The sequence below is a fragment of the Coenobita brevimanus genome, chromosome 1, assembly GCF_032717465.1.
Source record: "Coenobita brevimanus isolate Jiangsu-jjx chromosome 1, ASM3271746v2, whole genome shotgun sequence".
NCBI lineage: Eukaryota > Metazoa > Arthropoda > Malacostraca > Decapoda > Coenobitidae > Coenobita > Coenobita brevimanus.
Genome location: NC_136954.1, coordinates 8,049,179 through 8,069,029, shown reverse-complemented (window position 1 = coordinate 8,069,029; position 19,851 = coordinate 8,049,179). Strand labels below are relative to the sequence as shown.

General features: G+C 42.7%; 1 pseudogene; it reads right to left on the bottom strand.

The window, feature by feature from the left end:
• Positions 1-19,851, bottom strand: part of LOC145413476 (glutamate receptor 1-like) — an 806,335-nt pseudogene that overhangs the window by 47,638 nt on the left and 738,846 nt on the right.

The following is a 19,851-nucleotide window of genomic DNA, read 5'->3' as shown; positions in this document are numbered from 1 at the left end:
CTCACTTGATGTAGTGCTGCCTGTTTATCTTTCACCTGCATGATTCTTTTTGTATCTGCCCTCCTCTCTTCCTATTTCTCCCACCTATTTCTCCCATCTTTCCTGTCACTTTTTCTTTTTTCAGGTGACTTTACAATGAATGGCAAGCCTAATGGTTTCCTGTAAACCAGGAAATCATTTACAACGATAGGTGGTAACCAAATAATACTTGTTCCCTAAGTGTTAACTAGTGTTCTGGCGCAGGGTTTGTGCCCCTCCCCTTAAAACAACTCAAAGACAAATGGCCACCCTTTACGGGATTATTGCGACTAGTTATAGACAGATAGGCAATTAACCTTTATACAGGTAGAAAATTCCTCAGCTGAACAAAATAGTACAGATTCTTCATGAATATAATAACAAAATGCGTCCACGGCATCGACAATATTAAAACACACAAGTTATCTCTTTACCTCTGACATCTCCATTTAACCACTTAAAAACTGAGTATTTTTTGTTTATATAATTTTTTCTTTTGTTCCTCCTCTTTCTTTTTTTTTTTTCTCCCCCTCCCCCCCTTTTTTTTTTTTGTATCTTTTAGCCTACACACCCAGTGACCACCTCAACACTCCGGGGGCTGAACAGCTACTTGATATGTATCAGAGGGCAGTTAGGGTGAGTGTATGAAAGGGACTTCCTGAAAATTCCCTGTCCAGTGGAACCGGTTTTACGTTGAAACGGTCCTAGCAACTGAACCGCGCCATGTAGCCAAGACCTCCCCATCCCCTGAAGTCCTACATACCATGCAATATTCCCTACGACTGCAAAAATGCATAAATATCAATCTCCAACAAAACAATCCGAAAATTACACAAGTACATTAGTTGTAAACCTACGAATCTGTTTACCTCTAATATGGTAACTTCATTACATAAGGCAAAAACCTTAGGTTGATTACTTTCGTCAGATGGAAGTCAGAAAATACCCATGTGGTTTCAGGGAAAAAAAAAAAAAAACTCAGAAATAACTTCTTTACCTCGAACAAACACCAAAAAATACAGTATTATAAGCAGAATTGAAATCTGCTTACACAAATACCTCATGAAATAAATTGATCAAGAAGTGAACCCCTCAAATTTATTCCTAACCCCTGAAAATACACTGAAAAATTAAATATCTGTATATCTATTGCCAGACGCCTTAATCCCGTAAGGGGTGGCCACAAAAAAACCGCCTCCATGTCGCCCCATCCCCCGCTATTTCACTACCCTGTTCCCAGTCCACACACCCCCTCTCTCATATACCTGTCCACTCCATCCCTCCACCTCATCCTTAGCCTCCTCCTCTCTATCCCCCCCTCTACCTCACTCACATACACCCTCCTCGTCAGTCTCTCGCTCTCCATCCTCTCCATATGGCCAAAAATCAAATACTCACAATTAATTCTGACGAAAGAGGTCAAGGGTTCTTCAGCTTAGCCCTTATAGTGATCATTCCCAGAAATTTACCTTCAGATACCCCAGAAATACTACGTTATCATCTAATACCTTCTCATTTTCCAGCACAAGCCCCCAGATTCGTATACTCACAGTTAATTCCGAGGAAGGATGCCAAGAGGTCAGCCAGGTCTTTAGCGTATCCCTCGTAACGATCATTGCCAGTGTAGTTGCCGCCCTTCCTTAGCATCAAGAATGGCTTTTCCTGTGATGGGAGAAAACGGGGCCGCTATATTATCCCAGGGAAAATGGGATCACACTAATTTTTCAGCTAATATATATAAAATTCCTCCTTCTGAGAGAGAGAGAGAGAGAGAGAGAGAGAGAGAGAGATGAAATGGCAGCACCAGGTAACAAAGACCATATGGAACTAAGTCGCATCACAGAGTGAAAATATTTAAAGGAGGAAACTAAGGGAAAACGGAAGTTAAAATTAAATGTCATACAAAATCCCTAAATGAGTTAAAAAGGACATTAAACAGGTTATAGAAAAATACCGAGACACTTAAAATATCGCTTAAATCTGGAGGTCGGCAGAGAGAGAGAGAGAGAGAGAGAGAGAGAGAGAGGGAGAGAGAGAGAGAGAGGGGGGGGGAGGATACACGCACCAATATGGATGTAACGATGTAAGATCTGTTAGTCATCACCCGGTCAGTCATGTGGCTCGTGTACTTGACCGCCACTGTTTCCAGCCCTCGGGTGTCGCTCCACGTCCCGATCTGAAAGACAGAGAGAAAAAAAATGAGTGAATGAATGAATGAATGAACAAAGAGAGAGAAAAAATGAGTGAATGAATGAATGAATGAACAATCTACCCCCAAGAAACAAAAGCCAGGTGACACTATGGTAGAAAATGATAACGGGAGAGAGGAAAGTGGTAATTTTAAAGGTTAACTATACGTGTATATACAATATGACACAGGAAGGAGACGGGTAATTATGAACTGCAAAGGACATTCAAGTGACTAAGAAAAGGGCATAAGACGTGTAATAGATAAAAAGAGAGATTAACACACACACACACACACACACACACACACACACACACACACACACACACACAGCCATTTGTCCGGGTCGCTCCTCAGGTGGATGATAAGTGCTCTTGTTGCTTAAGCAGACGATTTTATTCAGCTTAATACAGACTCTTCGAACTTAAGAGATTCTATCGTATAAACCTTTCACGAACCCCTTCCTTCCTCGAGGCCCATCCTTGGTTGGGGAATGTTCTCTTTCCGTCTCTCAACGTAAGTAAGGTCTTTGTGGAAGAAGCACCTTGACCTCTGTGTAACTCTGCCGCCTCCTCCTCCAGTCCTTCTCTCCACCCATTCCTTTCTCTATCCTTCTCCCTCTTATCCTAATCTTTAGTCCTCTCAAACAACTCTTCCATTTCTCTCAACCTTCACTTGCGTCCGTCCAACAAGGATGCGCAAATTGCGGACAAGTGATTATCCAGGCGTAATAAGCAAAATAAATCACTAAGGAAGAGGTGCCTGAGAGCCACCTAAGCTGACGAGAATACCACCTTACGAGTTGCAATGTGGATAGCCGAGGAGGCTCTGTTGCATCTCCCCCTCAGCGATTTATTTTGCATATTTCGACTCAACATTTGCCTGTATGCTTTTTATATCGCTAACAAATCGACACTGATTGTATCAACAAAAAAAAGGAGAACATCGAGGCGTAGTGTGCAGCATAAGTCGCTAAAAAAGAAGTGCTAGGAAGTAACCGTGATCACTTAAAATACAGCCTTAGACCTCGTGACTGGTATGTTTCTAAGAGATTAATACAATAACCTGTCTTACACTTGAAAAAAACAATTACTTTGTTACTTGGAGAAAATGTTATTCGTGACAGATTTTAACATTCTTCATGAACTACTTTTCCCTCGTGTACAGCTGACCTACTTAGTCCCGTGAGGATTTGCCCTTTTATTTTTATTTATTTATTTTTTTTCAAGCTACGTCTGTACAAATTTATGCATCTTTGGACGGAGATGTAGGAGTCAAAGAGTTAACTAAGGCTAAATCCTCAAGTTAAAAGTCTCATCTACTGTATACTGAATAAAATAATTTAGTTAGAAAAGATAAAATAAAAAGGAGCAGCGGAAATGAAGGTGGCACGTAAACTGCCTGTCGCTGGGGGAAATATAATGCAAAGTAGTGAATGACGGGGAAAGGGATGATACGGTGACTTTTGTTATCTTGTATTATCACAGGGTTGCATTCCTTAGCACCTCTTCCTTAGCGATTTCTTTCTGGAAACGGCTGGTTAACGCCCTTCTGAACGTTATCAATGCAGAGTATGGCGATATTAGAATGCCTTAAGTAACACGGATATGGTCATTAAAGTGTGACAAGCAAAAAAGTTGCTCAGGAAAGGGTGTTAGGGGGCTTCTTTAGCGAACGAGAATACAGATTTCAGTGGTTTTGGCCAGTTCGTGACACCTCTCCTTAACTACTTATTCTGCACATTGAAAAAAAAAAAAAGAGAAAAAACAGTATCCTCTTGACTGTTACTGATGCCAACTACGTCGATATAAAAACGATATATGTAGTGTACAAAGAGATATCACATAGGATGAGGAGCTACGAAGCCTCCTGTGCTACCCATAATACAGACCTACAGTAAGTCCATAATAGCATAAAGTGAAGAGGGTGGCCGGAGTTGGTGAATGGGAGAATTATACAGAAGGTTGTGTTGGCGGAGAGAGACAGACCCGTTGACAAGACCCGGGTTCATGTTGGTGCTGGGACAAGACATGATGCTGGGGGTCTGTATTCAGCTGGCATCTTAACTCTCAGGCTCCTGTGACTCACTCCTAGCTCAATAAAGACGTCTGGCATTGGCTGAAATAAAAATGGTTGTCCCGAACATGCAAGAGTTTAGTGACACGACTCCATAACATTTTACTATTTCCACAAATCTCTGACTATATCTATCTATCTACCAATTTATCTGTCTACCCGTCCATCTATCTATCTATCTATCTATCAGAAGAGGGTTAACCAATTTGAAGGACACAGAGGACTCCACAACATTTTACTACGTATTTTCAAAGACTCTCTCTCTCTCTCTCTCTCTCTCTCTCTCTCTCTCTCTCTCTCTCTCTCTCTCTCAATCTATATCTATCTAAGGAGTAAACTAATTTCCGGGGCAGACAGGACTCCATACACTTTATTATTTTCCCATACCTCTATTTTTCTCTACATATCTATCTATCTATCTGAACACCCACACACTAGAGGTCTGTCCTATGTTGAATAATGTCGGCTGGTGGTAAGGAAAGCAAACACATTACCTTACAAAAATGAGGTAATGGGAACTGCTTATAAATCCTTTGCTATGAAACTTCCATCTAAATACCAACACAGCAAGTCGCCGGGTGGTGTCAAGAGTTAAATATGGAAATATGGTATACGGTGTGAAAGGAGCTAAAAATGTCGCCAGGGATGGAAGGGAACAACTAACTCAACGACCACCTCGGCACGAGATAACTCTGAGCACGACCACTGACGACACGCTGCTAAATTCACGACGACAGCTGAGTGGGGAGGGGGGAGGTGGAGGCAGACAAGGGGTGGAACGATGGAATGACTGTGAAGGAGGAAGATGGACAGAGTGAAAGAGACGGAGGAGGAAGAGGAGGATAGAATGGCAGTGTAAAAAAAAAAAAAAAAAAAAAAAGAGAGAGAGAGAGAGAGAGAAAACGACGATAAAACTTAGAATTAACAGTGAACGAGTAATAATTTATAGCCTACATGTGCAAGAAATATTTAAACCTTTGAGAGTCACACCCACCCCAAGCATCCACCACATCAGTGCATCCCAGAGAGTGTTCTTTGTCATTGGACACATTCCGGACACATCACAAGCACCTCAGACACACATCAGACGCACAAACACACCAGATAAGCTACCATTACCCACTCTACCCCCCATGAGAGAGAGAGAGAGAGAGAGAGAGAGAGAGAGAGAGAGAGAGAGAGAGAGAGAGAGAGAGAGAGAGAGAGAGAGAGAGACTCGTTCTTCAGAAAGGTATAGTCACAGTACGGAACACACAATGATTGGCCGTCCCTACTTATGGGACACAAAGCTAAAAAAAAAAAATAATAATAATAATAAAAAACACTGGCAGATTTGGGGAAATATGGAAATAACGTGATAGGCAAATTATAAACAATAAAAACGGAAGAATAGTGAACGAAAAAAAAAATTACACCAAGACAAATATGAAAAACAATGAAAAATAATTGTAAAAAACTATGGACACATAAAGGGAAAAAGCATAAACAATGGGAATATGAAGTATGAAGAATGCAAAACAAATTACGAAACTGAAAATAAATAAATACAAGACACCACAAAAAATGAAGAATAAACAATTACGCAACATATATTTTAAAAATATTGAAAAAAAGATGCTCAAAAACGTAAAAAAAAAAATAAATAACTGGTAAGGAACCCAAATTCAGCTAAAAAAAACAGAGTGCACAGACCCCATCACGAGAACACACACATACACACACACACACACACACACACACACACACACACATACACACACACACACACACACTGTCATCCTCAAAGACAAGACCGATGACTGAATCTAATAAATTCAAACACGAACTGCGACAAACAAAGAAACTGGAACAATGAAAGCCACCAAACAGCAGCATGGAAAACTCAAGTCAGCCTACGAGTAAAGTCCGGTGAATAATATTTGATAAAAGACGAAGGCACGACCAAACACAAAACAATGAAAATTACAATAAACGGCATTTTAAAAAGAACCATAAACTGTCAGCCTGAATGTAATGCTCAGCGAATGATTGTGATAAATATAAAACAATGCATGAATTACAGCACGAAAAAATAGGCAGAAAAAGAACACTGAACCACGAAATCTAGAAAAACTACCAGCTGCAGAGGCAGTAAAAATCACCAAAACCAAAGTCAGCCTAATGTAAACCCTGTAAACGACAATGAAAGAAGTAATATAAAAAAAGTAATAAAAAAATATAATAAATAAGTACAGTAATATAACACTAGGCATGGGGGAAAACACGCAAAGAAATATAAAGAGGAGGCAAACAAAAACGAAAAGAAAATTAATGTCAGCCTAAAGGTTAAGCATGGTTAACGACAATAACAGATTGAGTAGCAAGGACGTAACGCGAAACTCTGGACCAAAAATACATTAAATACCAACACACACACACACACACACACACACACACACACACACACACACACACACACACACACACAACAAAAACGTCCAAACATGAAAATCAGGCTAGAGATAATGCTCACTGTTCTTGTTGTTGTTTATTTGTTGTTGTAACCCCAGACTCTCCTGAATATGAGTTAGGTGAACTGCTGGCTGAATCTACGCAGCTCACCATCCTTCCAGCAGAGGACAGGGAAGGAGTTAAGGATCGTTTGTATATTTAGGTAGCAGAGCCGGCTATATCGGTGCCACCACGGGCAGGCGTCCCTCACCAGCCTCGTGAACGACGAAAACAGATTCTAAGCGACCAAACAGAAGCATAAACGATCCAAAGGAAACTCGATAAAAACGAAAAACACACGATAAAAAAATACTACGAGAACCAGAGTATAAACGAAAAATACAAGCAAAATTCCCATAAAAACGAAGAAAAGGACAACCAAAACCAAAATTAAAAGAAGATAAACGCAAACAAAACCACGATTAACACGAAAAAAAGAGAAAATCGAAAAAAATTAAAACGAAGATTCCCAAACAACGATTAAAACCAACAAAAATTAAACCACGAGAAACACGAAAAGTAAAACCACGATAAAAACGAAGAAAAATAAAACACGATAAAAAGAAAAATAAAACCTCGATAAAAACGATGAAAAATAAAGCCACGATAAAAACCAAGAAAAAACAAAAGTACGAGTAATAAAAAAACGATAAAACGTAGAAAAAAAAACATGATAGAAACGAAGAAAAAATTAAAATACGAACAAAAATGATTCTGCTTCAAGTTATCTCGTTGTGAAGGACAACAGCACATCCTAAGCGACCACGATAGAACATAAACGACCGAACCTCCCGGAAAAAAGGATAAAAACCGATGACGTGGGTGATTAATAACACTTAAGATGGAGGGAGAGAGGGAGGCTGCGACGGAGAAAAAAAGGAAGGCTGAGGGGGAAAGGCAGGCAGAAGGGAAGGATAGGAGAGTAGGATGGATGGACGGAAGGAGGGAGGAAGGTTAGGATAGATGGAGGGAGCGAGGTTGGGAGGCAGAGAGGAAGGCTCGGAGGAAGACACGGAGGGAAGCTAACAAGGCTGGAGGGAGAGAAGGAGGGAGGATAACAGAGCTGGAGGCAGAAATGGAGGGAGAGTAACAGGACTGGAGGGAGTGATGGAAGGAGGTTAACAGAGCTGCAGGGAGAGAGGGAGGCTTGCAAAAAGAGGGGGGGAGGGAAACCGATGAGGGCGATGAGGGAGAAGGGGATGTTGGCAGGGAGAGAGAAATGGAAGGAAAATGAGAGAGGGAGAGAGAAGCTTAAAGGAATGGAGGGGGGAGATGTACTAGGTGGTAGGAAAGAAGGAAGGAAGGAAAGGGGGAGCCTGACAAAGAAGGAAAAGAAAGGGTGGAGAGAGGGAAGGAAGGAAGATGCGAGCGATGGAATGAGGCTGGGTGGGTGGGAGATGGGAAAAAGGAGGTAAGACTAGTAGGTGTAGACTGAGAAGAAGAGGAAAGAGAGGAACGGAGAGGAAGGTGGAATAAAAGTTGGAGGAGAGGGAAAGAAGGCTGGAGCAGAGGAAAGAAAGGCTGGAGGAGGAGGGAGGACTGAGGGAGAGGGAGAAGAAGGGAAGGACGGAAGGCAGGAGGAAGTGGGAAAATTATAGCCAAGAGTGGATAGTAGTAGGATGGATGGATGAGTGATGTGGATGGGGATTGGCTGGGTACTGTGAATGGAGAATGGGTAGGTGGATGAATATTGTGAATGGGCAATGGGTAGGTGGATGAGTGCTGTGAATGGGGAATGGGTAGGTGGATGAGTATTGTGAATGGGGGAGCTTTTGGGTGGATGGGGAGTGGGTGTGTGGATGGGTGAATGAATGGAATCGATGAAGACAGGGTCGGTGGATGGGAACTGAGTAGATGGATAAGTGAAACAGCAGGAGAAGGGGTGGATGTAGAGATGGAGAGTGGGTGGGTGGATGGACTGAAGGGGTTACTGTGCCAAATACAGAAATATAGTAGTAAAAAATGAGGTGCTCCCAGGCCTAGGAGAAAACAGGCCTGGGTGAGCTTTGGATGTGAATTAGTGGACAGGAGAGCTCTGAGGCTGACTGGCATGGATTTAATACGGAGGCAGTGGTAATTAGTGGACAGGAGAGCTCTGATGTTGGTTGGTAGGGTCCTCAAAGGTAGGTAGAGGTGAAATAGTTAGAGAGCTCTAAAGATGAATAAGTAGGTGGCTTTTGGAAATATACAGGTGGATGGGTGAGTGATTTCTGGATGTACTGTACGTACGTGAATTTTGAAGCTGGTTGGCAGAGTTTAACACCTTCAATCCGCACCATATTATTTTGCATTAATCCTATAATCAGTTCGTTTTGCTATGAAGAGCTTATCAAACTGGTGTAGTTAAATTATAGCCTTCATAAACCCATTCTCTACTCAACATCCTTTTTAAGCTTAATGAAATTGCCTAAAGGTAAGAAATTATAACAAGAGAACAGATTACTGGATTAAAGAGGGGATAGGTGAATGTGTATGAGTAAATGTGGATGTGTATGAGTGAAAGTAAATGTGTATGAGTGAATGTGAATGTGTATGAGTTAATGAGCTCCTGATACGAATAGTGTGGTGGTCTTTATCGATGGGTAGGCATATGGGTGAGCTTTGGAAAGGATGAATGAATGATCTGTGGTTCTGGGCAGCAAGCATCTTAAAATACGTGGATGTGTCATATTATAATACCCAGTTTGCTTTCATCTGACAAAACTGAGTCACTCTCATATCTCACATATTAAATAGCGGTGCCTTGAAATTAGTGACTCTTAGTTATGAGGTAGGAATGAGTCTCCTTGATAACTAGTCAAATTTATTCTCCAATTCAACTACACCTAATCATCAACTGACCTGAGAGGGGTTATGGACATTTGTCAGAAAAAAAAAAAAAAAAAAGGACTGAGTCTATAGATGGGCTCTGGAGGTTGTTTAGGGGGGGGGATATGAGGGAGGACGGCTTGGGAGGGGATCAGCGGTGTCTTTGGCGTGTCGTGGGTGTGAATAACGACGCCTAAGGAGTCAATACAGCGCCACTGCTCAATACTGAGGCTTAGGGACCAGCTGGGGGTAAAGCCGCGTATATTAATGGTGTGGAAGGAAAATGCCAGCCCACCCCCATCACGCCAGGTTACCCTCCACTCTCCCCCCCTCTCTCTCTCTCTCTCTCTCTCTCTCTCTCTCTCCCCCATAATATGTGGACATGCAAATATTATCGGTTTATAAATGAGGGGGTCCAGGTCGGGCAAAGTTTGTTTTACCCTAATAAAAACGCCATTTCATTGTACAGTCATTATTCTTCAATGCACCATCACCATAACTCTCCTCCTCCTCCCCCTAGTCTCCATCACCACTATGCTCAATTTCACCATGACCATCACCATTAATTTTATCACCACCACCATAATCATACTAGCATCACCATCACCTTCACCACTATCATCCTCTCATCATCAGTCTTTCTTCCTCCCTTCACCAAAATAAATTTCTCGATTTTTCCCATTCATCCCCAGATCCCTCTCTCACTCCAGCCATTCTTCACACGATCCATCTCTCCTTTCTTGTCCTCTTCCTCCTCCTCCTCCTGTTCTTCCTCTTCCTCCTCCTCCTCCTCGCCCTTTTCCTTTTTCGCCTCCTCCCCTGTCCTCCATCCCTCCTCTCTCCCTTTCTCTTTCCTCTATCCTGTTCCTTCACCTTCTTCCTTCTGTCCTTTCATCCCTCTTCCCTTCCTCTCGATCCCTCCGTTCTTCAATCCCTTCTCTCCTCTCGATCCCTCCGTCCTTCCATCATTTCTCCTGTCCTCTCGATCCTTCCGTCCTTCCATCCTTTCTCCTCTCCTCTCCATCCCTCCTCTGAATTCCTCCTCTTTTCCTCTCCATCCCTTAGTCCTTCCATCCCTCTTCCTCTCCTCTCCATCCCTTCGTTCTTCCATTCCTCCTCTCCTCTCCTCTCCATCCCTCCGTCCTTCCATCACCACTCATCTCCTTCCCATTCTCCTTCCATCCCTCCGTTTCGCCAGGCGTTCGAAGCATTAAATATATTCCTTCCTTTCATCCTTGCCAGCTCAGTTCGTAATACAAGCTGGTCCACTCCATCGAGCGATTTCTCGTGTGTTGCGGGGACGGCTGTCAGCGTCATTAATCTGCATCATTTTTCCATTTCTCACTCTCACTGCCACACCTACACCCACACCAGCAAACTGAGCCGTCCCCATGACACGCATGGTACTGCAAGGCGAGTTTCTAGTGCAGTGCTATTTATACGGGATAACCTGTATATAAAATTGCCACATAATATACTACCTGATGCTGATGACATGGCAGGCGTTTGGAAAGTGTCCACGGATATAGTTCTTTTTGAAATACAAGATGACTTTCTCGAAATGGCTGGCAGCTGCTTCACTTAGCAATCAGGCACTTTGTGAATTTCAACGTTTAAGCTTAACTGTGAAATAGGCCGCATGCAAAAGTGTAACTATGGTGCGGTATGGTCAACTTGCTCTCACCAGACGGAACTGAATCACACCCACATTTTGAATACTACGTGGTGGCGGCATGACATTCGGTGAGCCCCAGTTATGATGTAGGATTGGGTCTTCTTGATTACGAGTCAAATTAGTCCTTCACACGTACGCACACACACACACACACACACACACACACACACACACACACACACGAGTTGGAATGGGTTAGGGATCCATGTACCTCTCATGCTTTTGAAGAGGGACAATAAGAGGTCAAGGAACTTTCTATTTCAGTTTTCAGAGACTAACGCACAGTATTTGTGCGTACTTGTTTACTATCACCGGTGACCTAAAATGACCTCCGACCGGTGACCTCAAATAACCTCGGAGTCAACCTCACATAGCCTATGTCCGAAATGGAGGTCATGTGAGTCTCCATGCCAAAAATTGGGCTACAAGGGTACCTGGCGTTGCCCAGGCCAAAAAAGCGAAAACTCAACCGGTGACCTCAAATGCCACAGATCTATATTTTGACCCCCCTAAAACCTTCCTTGGGTCATAAGGATTCCAAATATGTAGGTTAAGGCCAGGTAAAATGAAAATTGAGGGAGCAGTTCGTGGACAAACAGACAGACAGAAAGTGTCCTTTATAGTGTATGTAATGTAGTGTTGCAGCACTCAAGCGCGCGCGCGCACACACACACACGCACACGCACACACACACACACACACACACACACACACACACACACACACACGCACGCACGCACACACACACACACACACACACACACACACACACACACACACACACACACACACACACACACACACACACACACACACACACACACACGCACGCACGCACACACACACATAGGGAAAGTGTCCAGGAGGGAAAATGTCCGAGCTCTCTATGCAACAGCCTCCAACATGCCTGCCACCATTCACCCCTTTTCCATCATCATCACCAGCACTTCCACCACCACCACCAAGAACACCATCACCAGTTGTTATTTAATCCTGACTACCAACTTCCTAACCATTAACATTACCATATATGCTTCCTCCATCAATAACATTAACACTACCACAATTCCTACCACCACTTCCACTACTACCATTACTACTAGTACTACTACCGTTTCCAGTTCTACCGCTCTGCACACCACTACCACCATCTCATACCACTGTCACCATCCTTATTACTTCCACCAACCTAACTACAGTTACAGTACCATCACTGAACTGTTACCCTCCCTACCATCACCACTCAACATTACTACCATCATCACCACTACCACTATACCAAAACATCTCCGATTTCCCCTCCATCACAACCGAGTTTCCCACTATTACTACCTTAACGATTCCCACCAACCACTACCATCTTTACTAGTAAAACCACTACCACCCTCCCCCACCAACCGCCACCACCTTTCCTATCATCTGGCCTCATCACGCCACAAATATTGCTATACTGTATTTCCATCACCACCAAAATCCCCCTCTCTTCCTCCCTCACTGTCTCCAGGATGACGTATGATCCCCGTCTCTCTTAACGGTCCCTATTAATGTGCCTTTACCTACAGCCATGAATCATCCAAGCCCACACCAATCACCACACACTCACACCACACCCACACCAATCACCACACACTCACACCACACATTTTACCAATCACCACAGTGACTTTTACTTATCAATATTACACACACACACACACACACACACACACACACACACACACACACACACACACACACACACACACACACACACACACACACACCACACCCACACCAATCACCACACACTCACACACCCACACCAATCACCACACACTCACACCACACCCACACCAATCACCACACACTCACACCACACCCACACCAATCACCACACACTCACACCACACCCACACCATTCACTTAACACCATTTTACTCTGCATAGTGTCTTTTCATTTACCAATATTACACACACACACACACACACACACACACACACACACACACACACACACACACACACACACAAGGAAGTAACAATATGATGAAAAATACTCTGAAAAACACTTTGAAATCCAAATTTTAGCGCACCACAGGCCATCTTCAGGCAAATTACGTGTCCTCTGATGCCAGCATGGCACGTACCATTAATATTTAGTTATAAAGGATCTTTTCAAAAACATAAAGTAGCGAATAAAAGAAATATAATTAAATCTAACAACCCCAACTTCATCTCAAAACAAAGCCTCCTCCAAGTTCGTACCATTAATATTTAGTTATAAAGGATCTTTTTCAAATACATAAAGTAGCTAATAAAAGAAATATAATTAAATCTAACGATCCCAACTTCATCTCAAAACAAAGCCTCCTCCCAGTTACTAGGCAAAATGATAAATGCCACGAACCCTCCATTCGAGACCCAAGTGACTTACTCAAACCCCCTAAATGATGCTACAAACCCAAATTAACCAACAAATAATCCTCAAATAAATAGAAAATAATACATAACTGTATCTTTGTTGGAATATACAGGTGGATCTGGGTTTGTTGCTTCATAGTCCTTTCGAATATTACACCGGAACTTTATTCTTTACGTTATTTATATCGAATTCATATCAATAGAGCTTCTTTACCCGACAAGAATATCCGCCTTCATCTTAGATGGAAAAGAGAGAAAACACTGCCATGGCGGAGGAAAAAAAAAATAGAAAGTTAGGAAAAGAAACGTAGTGCCAAAAGAAATTTAGAAAGTGAACCGGAATGCATAAAGAGGCGAGGGAAGGGGAGAAGAGAAAGGGGGAGAACAAGAAGAGGAAAGGAAGAGGGAAGAGGGGAAAAGGGAAGAGAAGGGGAGTGAAAGAAATAGAAAGACAAACATGAGAGAAGGATGGACACTGCAAAATAGGGAGGAAAGGTAAGATGAAACGAAGCAGAGAAAAGGAGGAGAAGAGAAGAGGGAAGGGAAGGGAAGGGAAGATGTGGGGGAAGGAAGGAACTGAAAAAGATGAGCATGAAGACAGCGAGAGGGACAGGGAAAAAAAAAAAAGGTGAAAAACAGAGAGTGAGAAGGGAAGAAGGAACAAGGCGTGAGAGGGGGAGATAGAAAAGAATGGGAAGGCGAAATGGAAGGAAATATTTGTATAGGAAGGATGAAAAAGAATAGGAGAAGAAAATACTGGCTTGGGATGAGGGAACAGAAAAGACGGAGGCAAGGGATGGAAAAGGAAAGACAAGATGCATGTTGGAAAAGCAAGTGTGTAGGAGGAAAATGAAAGGGAGAGGAGGGAGGAGAAAAATAAAGAAGTGGAGGACGGGAAGAAAAATAGAATGACAAAAAGGAGCAAGAAGAGAGGGGGAGGGGAGAGATGGAGGGAACCAGGAGAGGCGGAAGGGGGTGGGGGTGGGGGTAAGCAATAGTGTTAAGTGTCCACACGTGTGGGTATCCCGGAGGGGGCAGGGGAGGGGGGGTGGAGACAAACACTGGTTGGGAGGCAAATGAGAGAGAGAGAGAGAGAGAGAGAGAGAGAGAGGAATGGAAGGAGTATGGCTAATATAGGAAAGATATTTGGAATGAGGAGAAATGTTTGATAAATATACAGATATTAAACACAAGAAAAAGGAGGGGGAGAATGAAATTACAGGAAAGAGGAAGTAAATGTATAAACTCGTTATTAGGGTGAGGAAAACTGTATGAAAAGTATAAGGAAAATGTATGAAAACTATATAAACAAGAAGTGGGATGCGTTTGGTAAGGTATTTGGGACGGAGGGGAAATGTATGAAATATATATGAAGGGCAGGAGGGAAGGAAGGCAGGAATGTATGAGAAAGGTTAATGACGTGTGTGAGATTCAACATGGAAGGGAGTGGGAAATATACTGGAGAAGTTATGGAAGCAGAGAGAGAGAGAGAGAGAGAGAGAGAGAGGTGGGAAATATACCAGAGAAGTTATGGAAACAGAGAGAGAGAGAGAGAGAGAGAGTCCTAAGACTTCTGCACTAAATGTTCTAGGAAAGTATGTCGGGTTCACAGTGGTTATGGGATATAAAGAAATAATTTAAATGGCCGTATCCACATTGGGAGAAACAGTCTCATTCCACACCCACTATGCTGCCCTTCTCGCACCTACCCAGTTTCCTTCCTTACACTGCCATTTTTCCTTCCTTTTATAATTCTCTCACTTATTTTCGTATCCTTCTTTCCTTCGTCCATTCCTAATTCGCTGTTTTCCTATCCTTTTTCCATTTACACCTTTTCCCATTCCCCATTTTCCTTCCACCTGACGTTTTTTCCTATACTTTTGTTCCCTATCCCCACTCCATTTTTTCCCACCCATTTTCATTCTACTGCCACATCCTTCTCGTATGGCTTCACTGTCTCTTTTCACTATTTTTCTGTCCTTTATTGATCTCCATACAGTCATTCGTAAACAAGGCTTCACTAGAAACTCGCCTGAAGGTATCTTGTGTTGTGGGGACGGCTCAGTCTCCTGGTGTGGGCGTGGGTGTGGTAGGGGGAGTAGGAAATGAGTAGGTGGTGCAGGTTACACACTGTAGACGTTGATTGTCGTCCCTACAGCGCACAAGAATCATCCAGTGGACATCGGCGTTATATATGAACCATCCTACATTTTCCCATACCTCTGTTCCACATTTTTCTGTTCATTTCAGCTATATCTTCAGTTGTACTCCACAAATTCCCACCTTTCTCTCATATCTATATTCACATGGCGTTGTATCGTAAATTCCTCATCAGCCCAGACACTGAAGGAAAGAATGACCAGTCGTTGATTCCCTGAAAGGAAGCAGGTGAGCCATAATCCCCAACCACACCTTGGATTACAACCCTGTTCTCCCATGCCCACAGTCCCTAGTTCTCCAGCTTCTGTCTGTCTGTCTGTCTGTCTGTGTCTGTCTCTCTTAATTACTATACTCAATTCTCTGACCTGCTTCAAATTTGCTTGTTCGCTCTCTCTCTCTCTCTCTCTCTCTCTCTCTCTCTCTCTCTCTCTCCACTAATAATATTCACCATCACCACCACCACCACCACCACCAACCAAATAAACATCACAATCAACCACCATAACAAAAGCCACCGTCACTATCACCAAGCATACAACCATTTTAATGCCACTACCAACCAAAACCACCATTATCAACAACTTGACAATCTTGAAATTCTCCGCCAAATCACCAATCTAATAACACCAACACCAGATCTACCACCCAACCAACCATCATCGACAACCAATCAACCAACAATCATCAACAACCAATCAACCAACCACCATCGTTACCAACCGATCAGCCAAATAACTAGACATATATCAGTACCAAGTTTGTCAACCAACCAACTAACCATCAACCAATCAATCAACCAGTCATATAACAAACAAAACTTAGACAGCATCACTACCAAATCTACCAAGAACACAGTCACCAACCAACCAACCTAATCATCTCCATCCAACCTCACTACCATCACCACCAACCAGACAACCAATTGAGCATCACTCTTATATCTACCAACCAACCATCATTACCACCTAACCAACCTAAACAACCAAGCATCATCACTACTACCCGAACAACCAATTCATCAACCAACATCACAGTCACCACCAACAACCATCATTTTAGCTTAGATTCCTTTGGCCTCGCATTTTCTCACTCTGTTCTTTCTCTCTCACTCTTACCTACTGCTCTCTCACACATCTAAATCTTTCTTACCCTTGCCCTCACTTTCACACCTTCCTTTGTTCTTACTTCTCACGCACTTTTATATGCTCTCTAACACAAGCTGACTCTTACAATCCAATACTCCAACTCATTGGAAGGGTTTCATAATCTCTCTCTCTCTCTCTCTCTCTCTCTCTCTCTCTCTCTCTCTCTCTCTCTCTCTTTCTAATCTAACCTTTCTACTGATCACCTACTAGGCACTTCTGGGTCTGTATATCTATGTAACTCTGTCCCCCATCCTATTCCTCTCTCATATCAGCCTTCACCCAAGTGTCCTTGCCTTCTGCCCCCTCTCCTCTCTTATATAAATCGTAATCTAGATGTTCACGTATTCCCATATTTTTTCCAGGTATGTTTCCCTCAAAGTGCGTGTTATTCCAACGAAAAAAAGAAAAATCCACACTTTCCCTCTTTATTTTTATCGAACTTAAACTCTCACATTTTCATCCACTCCTGTATTTCATTAATTTCTGATTTTTTTTTTTCAGCACTTCCGTTTTTATCACACACACACACACACACACACACACACACACACACACACACACACACACACACACACACACACACACACACACACCTTTCTGCCTACCTACCTACTACCTATCTATCTATTATCTATCTATATATCTATCTGTATGTATCCCTGTATGCACGTATGTTTTATGTACCGGTATGTATTCCATAATCCCTTACTCTTCCCTTCCTCCCCTTTCCCCTTGCTTTTATTTCCGTCATTATTCTGCCACACAGACACTTGGGATCACCATAAATATGCTGGCCAATGAACGTGCTTGACTGAATCCATTGTGGGCCACGCTCTGATGGGAGGTGAGAGTTCAATACCCATAAAATATAGCAAGACGGGAGGAGGAGGAGGAGGAGGAGGAGAAGGAGGAAACAAAGATGGCATTGGGAATAGAGAGGCGTGAAGGAGTAGGGACGGGAGAAGTAGAAGGTAACAGAAAAGAAGAGAGCATTCGGAAGGAGGAGGGAGTTGGGAGAGAAAGTGAGAAGACAGGAGGTAAAAAAGATAAAAGATAGCATCGGGAAGGAGGGGAGAGGAAAGGAAATACAGAGAGAAGTGAGATGGGAGGTAACAGGGAAGAAGAGAGCATTGGTACAGGACGGGAGAGAAAGACTAGGGAAAGGAGAAGAGCGAAATTGGAGGTAACAGGGAAACACACAGCATTAAAGAAGAGGAGAGACGAGATGGGGTTGGAAGAGGAAGAAAGATAGGAGGAACCAGGGAAGAAATGAGACGAAATCAAAGAGGAAGAGGGAGGAAGAAATAAAAGAAAAATAACAGAATAGCGTGAGGAAGAGAAAATAGGGAAGAAAAGGAGATTGCCTAGGTAGTGGAAATAATCAGCAGGCCGTGTGTATGCAACCCTTCCAGTCCAATAAATCTCTGAGCTAAGTAAAATCTCTGGAAGCAGCAAGAGTAAACTGGAAAAAGCGTCACCCAACTGAGCAGATGTATCAATATACTCGTATTAATCACGTCATTCAAATACTGAGCCTTATCCAAAAGCTCTCAAGATTTCTATATAAAAACAAAAGAGTTGGAGAGAGAGGAATGAGAAGTCAACGATGCTAAAGAAAAACTGAGAGCTGGAGATAAAGAGAAATGAAAGAGATGGTAACGACGCAAAGGTAAACGCACTACCATCAGCCAGACTTTCCTATCCACATCCTAAAACTCATAGAATAGAAACCGAAGACTCAGGGACGTCTTTTCCTAGGCTAAATGTGGATTCCCCCGCCCCTCTTCCTTACCAGTACATGATGTGTTAATGTCTCACTGTAAGCTATTCCTGATATCACCAAACGATTTCATTCAGCTTTCAGAGAGACTTTTTGACCAGGAGGGATTAGATGTAGCCTTTATTAACCCTACACAGACAAACTCAAGTAAAAAAAAAAAAAAAAAAAATCACGCACATCAAAAATTTCTCACACGTCTCCTGTCAAAAATCAGGAGAGCTGACTGGACCCCTTTACAGATCGTGAGAAGGCAGTGATGCAGACTTACATACATTACCATCTACGAGGCAGCAGGAAGGGAGGGAACCAATACATAAAACATACGAACAGCCACTTCATCCTTCCCTGTCCTGCCCACTCACACGCTCCAACCAAAAAATCACACAAAGCCAACAGGATAATGTTAAGTAATCCAGTACAGTGATGACTTTTATATGATTTTTCTTGCTTCCTTCAGACGATTTTATTCAGCTTACATTTTCAAACATGGTATTCGTAACTCGCAAATAGTTTGAAGCAAGCAAGAATGAGTCAACAACCATCCCTGGAACTGCCAAGCACGCAACCCACACACACGAACTCTCACATCAACACCAGAAATCCTAATACCAACACATTCCTCTAACTGCCAACCACATAACCACTCACACGAACTCTCACACCACAACCAGAAATCCCAAATACCAACACATTCCTCCAACTACCAACCACACAACCACTCACACGAACTCTCACACCACAACCAGAAATCCTAATACCAACACATTCCTCCAACTGCCAACCACACAACCACACACACGAACTCTCACGCCAACACCAGAAATCCCAAATACCAACACATCTCTCAAATTGCCAACCATACAACCATACACACAAGCCCTCACGCCAGCACCACACAAACTGCCAAAAAGATAATAATGACCTTTTGATTCTGGTGACGTATTTCATTGGTATATCCTTGTTACCTATACTAAGCTTGGGGGAGGCCTCGTGCGGTAAAGCAGTAAGAGAGGGATATATTCCAAAATTCTGCTCTACGTTCGTCTGGACACAACATGAAGAGAATATAACAACACGTCCAAAGTTAGCGAGTATACGTCTCTGTCACATA